This window comes from Branchiostoma belcheri, unplaced genomic scaffold (genome assembly GCF_001625305.1).
Source record: "Branchiostoma belcheri isolate BF01 breed outbred unplaced genomic scaffold, Haploidv18h27 scaffold106, whole genome shotgun sequence".
Lineage (NCBI taxonomy): Eukaryota > Metazoa > Chordata > Leptocardii > Amphioxiformes > Branchiostomatidae > Branchiostoma > Branchiostoma belcheri.
The window spans coordinates 1199454-1205983 of record NW_017802447.1 but is presented as its reverse complement, the minus strand read 5'-3'; the positions used below and the strand labels follow the sequence as shown (position 1 = coordinate 1205983).

Here is a 6530-nt window from a genome sequence, read left to right as displayed (position 1 = left end):
CCCCCAGGCAACCCCCCATACCCCCCCCCCCCCGAAATAGCCACGCTTTAGCCACGACTGTAAGTGCAGGAGGCTACCTCAAACAGTACAGTACAGTAACAATTCATATATAATGAATGATGACATTTTAAAACTGTTCTTCCGGTAGCTTCTTTGTCAGTAGTTGTGATGAATTAGAAGCATGTGTAATATAGATGGTGGCTTTAGGTTTGAAAAAAATCACGAAATCTTATCAGGTTTAGACAGTAGGATTTAAGCAAATAATGCAGTTTTTAATTTGGCTATATTGTATCTGACCAATTAGAATATATAATATGAATGCAGGCCAGCTTATTAGTAACATTCATTCCGATTGATGAGCCTTTTTCTGACGTATTTTCAGAATAAAGACGTATCCTGTGCAAAGTGCGTATCCGGATATCCGACCGCCAGTGATTATGCCTTTGATGGCGCCCACCTTCCTGTAGTAAGCGTCGGTAACTGCCAAACGCTTAACCAGGATTCTTACCTCTCACGTTTTACCAGAATCTTTGTTTCCCTGTACTGTGAATCACGTATGCCTTCCCAAGAGTCTAATTGCCACTGTGAGCTTTATACGCACGAGAGGCACAGTTTGCTGGTTGTATCATAAAAAAGCTGGCTTTATGTCGAAAATTGATTCCGAAGGATGTGCTATTGGGCACAAAAGGAACCTGGTGACGCCTACGCTGAGGGAAGAGAGTCTTTGAGCGTTTAGTTTTCTTGCGGCGATGAGAAAGTAAAGCCTATAGGACCTATAGCAGAAGTCTACATTACGTAGAGTTTGCTGGGAATACGTTTTCTTTGGTGGTGGGTGAAGGGCATCCTTTAAAGTTGACATGAAACCAATGATAATACAACAGTTATATCTTAGAAATAGTCAAACGTGATATGTATTATTCAATTATCAAAGATGTTGGGACAAAAACAGTCCTCTGATGTTAGGAAACATCGAATGTTGCTAATCATCCTTCTAGTCCTTTATGCTTGAAGCTACGGTGATGTCACGGTAGGCATGGCAGCCGATTCAGACCCTAGCATCATGGCTCGTGAAAACGTTATTTTGAGAAACAAACAATGTGTGATTATCGGGACTACATCCAATTGCAAGTTATTAATGTTTTCTTTTGTTTGCTTCTCAAAACAACGTTTCTACAAGCGAGCCGCGGTGCCAGTTTCTGAACGGGCTGCCATGCCTACCGTGACGTCATTGGCATTTAATTGAATTAACCGGCTGCAGGCACCAAGAACTGGAAGGTTTCTTCTTGGAATATATATTCGAATACTCTATGTTCTCTAAGAAGAGTGTGTTTTGTGTCTTTATGGCTTTGTCCGTTGAATAATGCCTATCACGTTTGGCTATATATTCAGGAACTGTCGTATTTCATTGTCATTGGTTTCATGTCGTCTTTGAAGTTAATGTCGTTTACTAGGACGCGTACTCGGGTATAATGTGATCAGCTTTTATCCTTCAAAGGATGAAGAGTATCATGTAAAACGTGTATATCCGCGTCTGATCATACATGTAGAGTGATACAGAATATATGAATGCCCAGATGTAAAATCCTGCGCACTTAACTGCGCACTGTCTTTCAACAAGGCAAAGTACTTCTTTTTGTAAAATATTAGGAGATCGTTGCATCTTGAAAGAATTATATGAAAGGAAGACGTGGATCGCTCTTTAGTTCAATCGCTTCTTCCCTGATTAAAGGACAATGCATCTACAGAAGAAAAACACGCGTTCTCAAAGAATCAAACATACATCTATATATTTCAAAAGAAAACTACAAAAGTGGACAAACGCAGGCAAAGGGTTGCTATCATCCATGAAGCTGGATAAAGGATACCCAGTCCTAACATTTTGATTTATCTTGTTCACAAAAAAAAGAAAGAAAAAAAACGCAAACAAGCATACATTCGTATTTCAAAAGAAAGTTACAAATTAAAAGCCGCCAAACGCAGGCAAAGGGTTACCAACAAACGTGAACACAGATAAAGGGTATCCAGTTGCAACAGTTTGATTTACGCTGTTCGCAAACCAAGCTAGGCAGATGTAGCGCAGATGTAGAAATATAACCTCCTTAGCTGTGGTAATAAAATCACTGTCAACACCGCCCTCCGTTGCCAAGCGGCGTAAAGCAATAACCGGCAGCCGGTAACGTGTTGAGGGGATCATAGAAAATGTGTTTTAGATGAGAATATATGTGTAGAACTAAAGCTGATGTCGTTATAAAAGAGTGTTTGATGTTGGAAACAACATTATCTTCAAAGGGTTCGCTACTGGCAGCCAGAGAAAATTATATTTGCAATAGGAGAGTGGTCACAAGATTTAGTGCAACAATTTAGTCTTTCTGACGACATACCAACAACATCAGGGCCGGCCTTCTTTGCATAAAACGTCAGAGCTAATAAATACTTTATAAATTAAGGTCAATTAGTTCTTTTTGAAAATGTGACTGGCAAATCTGAAAACAGCACTTTAATACCTTGTTATGCTTTGATCATGTACATTTTGATACCAATTTCAATTTTACCTCCATGGTTACCTTTATCGTGTTTTGTATCTCACATTTTGCTGTATATATCCTGCTTATGATATATGAGTCTTGAGTAGGCGGTAGACGAAGAACTCATGAATATTATGATTTTTTTATTCTTCAATTTGGGCACCTGTTGATTTGATATTTGCTTCTATCACAAAAATGGTAGGCAAATCTCTACAACAGAAGAAAGATTTGGGGCTTGAAACGTATTTTTCAATATCCTATAGGTAATAGTTGGAGTCTCTGTTGTATTTTCTACAATCTAATTTTCATGACCGTGATCGTCAGTGAGCGGCAATGCGATAACACAATTACACCATGAGGGTCAGGGTTAAATTGATTTTTCCTCGAGATGTTGGCAATTACATCCAGACTAATCTGTATGGTTAAATTCTCGGCAACAGAATCGATGTAGACATATTTTTCAAACGTCTGGCGGACTGTAAGTTGTCTGTAATGTTGCGTGTTCTTGTCATGTACGTTTGAATTTTCCTTGCTCCTACAAGGTGAAACCAAGGAAAACCATATTGTCTGCAGACAAAATGGCCCTAGATAGATATTCGCATTAAGAATCTTAAAAGTCTCACAGACTTTGTAACAAACTCCATGAGAAAGGATTTCTTCCAATTTTGCTCGTAATCTACCTCAAAATCTACGTATATGAGGCCAATCTTGATGGGAATTCACTAGACCCGATGGAACCCTGCGAATCGATCTGATAAAACCCTACCATTAACATGAAAGTCCATCTGTGCCGATGACTGGCATTATGGGCAGAATCACTGTCTTCCTCCACAGCAAAGAAAACTCACCACATTCTAAAACAGACGTCGTCACTACCATCGGCAATCTGACCTTCAACACAATGTCAAGGTCGTTTGACTGGACTTCTTGGCTCCATCTGAAGTTGTCAGACGCCAGTTTAGGTTTTAAAGTCCTAAGTGATCGACTTGAGTTTTCAATCAGTGACAGATGTGCCCCGGGTTTCCTGAGTGGCTCTGGGCAGGAGTACGCTTTGGAGGGGCACATTGTGGAAGATTAATACCTCTCCGGCAGACCTGGCAGACAGCTTCAAGGTCGCACAGGTTATAAAGACATCTGTTGTGTCTCCTCCAGGCGGATGCCATGAAAAGGCAGTAAAAAAACGCCCCGAGGTCTACCTACCGCAATATGTAAGGTAAAGCGGGTCAGAGAGGTTGAGTGTTTTCGCTTCAGTGCACAACGTTACACAGCTAATAATGTAGTCGTTATCAGCAAATGTGCAGATACCACGGAGATATAGCATCAATTGTGTTTGTTCACTCGCGATGTCCGTCAAAAGATGGGCTATTTAGAAGTGATTTCCGACGATTCGGACCGAAGATACAGGAGTATTTGAAAGAGGAATGTGCATTTCAATCATCCCGTCTGTTGCAAGGAAATGCTTCTTTTTTTTTTATCCACACGGAATCCATTTAATTTAAAGGGAATTGTGTGGTTTGCCTCGGTTCAGGTGTGTAGAGATATACTCGGACATTAAACCTTAGATCATCATAGAATTTGTAAATCAAATGGTTTCAAAAATGAAAGAAAACGTCAGACGCACAGAACATTTTAAAAGAAATATGAACGCATAATCGTGGGAATGTGCCGTACACAATGTATGTACAGGGGAAAAGGCCTGGTCTCATACATTCCTCATAGATTATATGTGATTTCTTAACTTTTAATTTGTGTCGTCATTTTTCATTTGAGTGAGGAATAAAGGCTGTAGATACCGTGATGAACCGTTTGTATCTATGTTCGGGGTATATAGGAAAGTATGGTACAAAACAAAAATGTCTGTTTGAGGGAATTGTATGTTCAGGGTATGTTGTAACGTTTGTATCGTGTACATGGTGCCACAAGGCATGACAAAACCTGCACGAAGAACAAAACAAATCCGAGACGTGTTTATCACGAATGAATGAAACAAATCTTATTATGGTGTTTACCGTTCCATTTGGCCAACATATCCAATGGCCGAAAGACTAATAAGAATAGAATACACGGGTGTTATCAATAATAGATGCACATCAAACGGTATACGGAGTAGGGCCTAGAGAGGACGAAGACACAAGAGACTCGGAGCTTACCCGCATGGATGTTGTTGACCAGAGTGAACGGCATACAGAACAGCGCCACCAGCAGGTCCGCCACAGCCAGGTTGAAGATGAAGAAGTTGGTGACGGTGTGTAACTGTTGGTACTTGATGACGATGACACACACCGCCAGGTTGCCGGCGACGCACAGCACGAAGGAGAACCCGTACGCCAGGATGAAGGTGATGATAGTCGGGTAACCCTGCTTGAGGAGCAGGCCCGACCCGGAGCTCGAGTTATCGGAGAGATTGCCGACGTCCTCCATCGCAAAACCCCCGGGAAGATTAGACTAAGGCGATCTGGAAAGATCAAGCACACAAATAGGATGAGGATCGTTCCCAAGTATATTGTGGCGTCTGTCCAATGACGACTGTGCCTTTTGAGGCAGCTGCTTCAAAATGGGAATGGAAATTGCCTGTCTCCTCCAATTATTCCCGCTCACGAATCATCAGCCGTGACGTCACCGGTAGTGTCCAAGAAAGGGGGATGTCCCAGCTGGCGGAGTCGGGGGATATTGCGCATGAAGGCCGCACGACATGAAGCGGACAGCAAATTGTATTAGCTGTGGGCTGCAGTAAAGAACAAGAAAGGACCATTGGAAGACTGCAGCGGAAGGCACTCCGGATGATTTCACTGGCGCAGTGTATCGGTTCTACCAACACTGAAGGAAAGGAGGGAACCTGCTACAGATAGAGTCCATCTTAGCTGCAGTGTAACGTCTGAAAGGCATGCTTGAGTAAAACTATCCTGTTCATGATCGCCATCAAAGTAACAGTCCAAAATCAAATACTTTAGTAACTTGGGGGGGGGGGGCGGTGACTGCGTATGTAAATCTGTGGCAAACCCTTTCGGGCCGGGGGTGTTGCACGGGGGGTGTTCCGTAGAATAAAAAAGGAAAAAAGGAGAACAGAGATTCTTTTGTACTCTAGACCAAATTAATTTCTAGTATTAAAAAAAAACCTTCGTTTATCTAGAACAATGTCCCTGTGACGAAGGCATGAGATCTACGACCTCTAGTTATGTATAGAGTACTAGTATCAGTAGTTATGTGTACAGTATTTGATAATGATCTTTGTAAAAATCAACAAAATTACGAGGCATTGACTCCAACTTCTGTCAGTTTCATTTTACAATGAGCTAGAAAGTCTTGTCGCCTCCATGTCCTCTGGCCACAAGCTCTGACGTGAATGAAAAGTAGTTAGTTGTTTTCTGACGAGCTGGCTTTCATCATCAAACAAGCAGAGGCGGTGGATTTGGCAGGTGTGTTTTTGTATGACATCAGAACTAATAAGATCTAGTGTGACTAGCGAAAATCAAACTGCGTGTGAACAATTTTAAAGACAAACACAAGTCTAATTCAGCTCCTGGCGTAGGCACATGCCCATCTAATACTTCTTTCATGTGACTTGTTGTCAACTTCAGAGCCCTTAATCCTTGAATTTCTTGGACCTAAAGAGGAAAAACACGTAGGTTTAACCCGCTATAAGACTTCATAATGCAGCATCCTGAAAGCTTAGTTGGGCAGGGAGGTATAGAATTGCAAATTGACCCCATCCCATAAACTACATGGTTACCTGCCGTACACAAACATAATTATAGTGTTCATTTAGGCATGAAATAGAAGTTTTGACATGGGAATGTTGAATTTTTGTACTTAGTATTTCTCATTCATCTTGTGCACCTTATGCAAAGTGGGCTCCAATCACGGTACGGACTAGTGGGCTGTGCATGGCCGCACTCCGCCCTGGTAATTAAAAACGCGAGGTGGGTGTGAGGCCGAAGATCCCAGCTGACGACGGAAGAAGAACACGTGACGTCTGCCAACAGTGTCTTTAAGACACGCGAGATA

General features: G+C 41.8%; 1 pseudogene; it reads right to left on the bottom strand.

The window, feature by feature from the left end:
- The window catches only part of LOC109478138, a 7977-nt pseudogene extending 2998 nt beyond the window's left edge, over window positions 1-4979 (bottom strand).
- Window positions 4980-6530: the final 1551 nt, after the last annotated feature.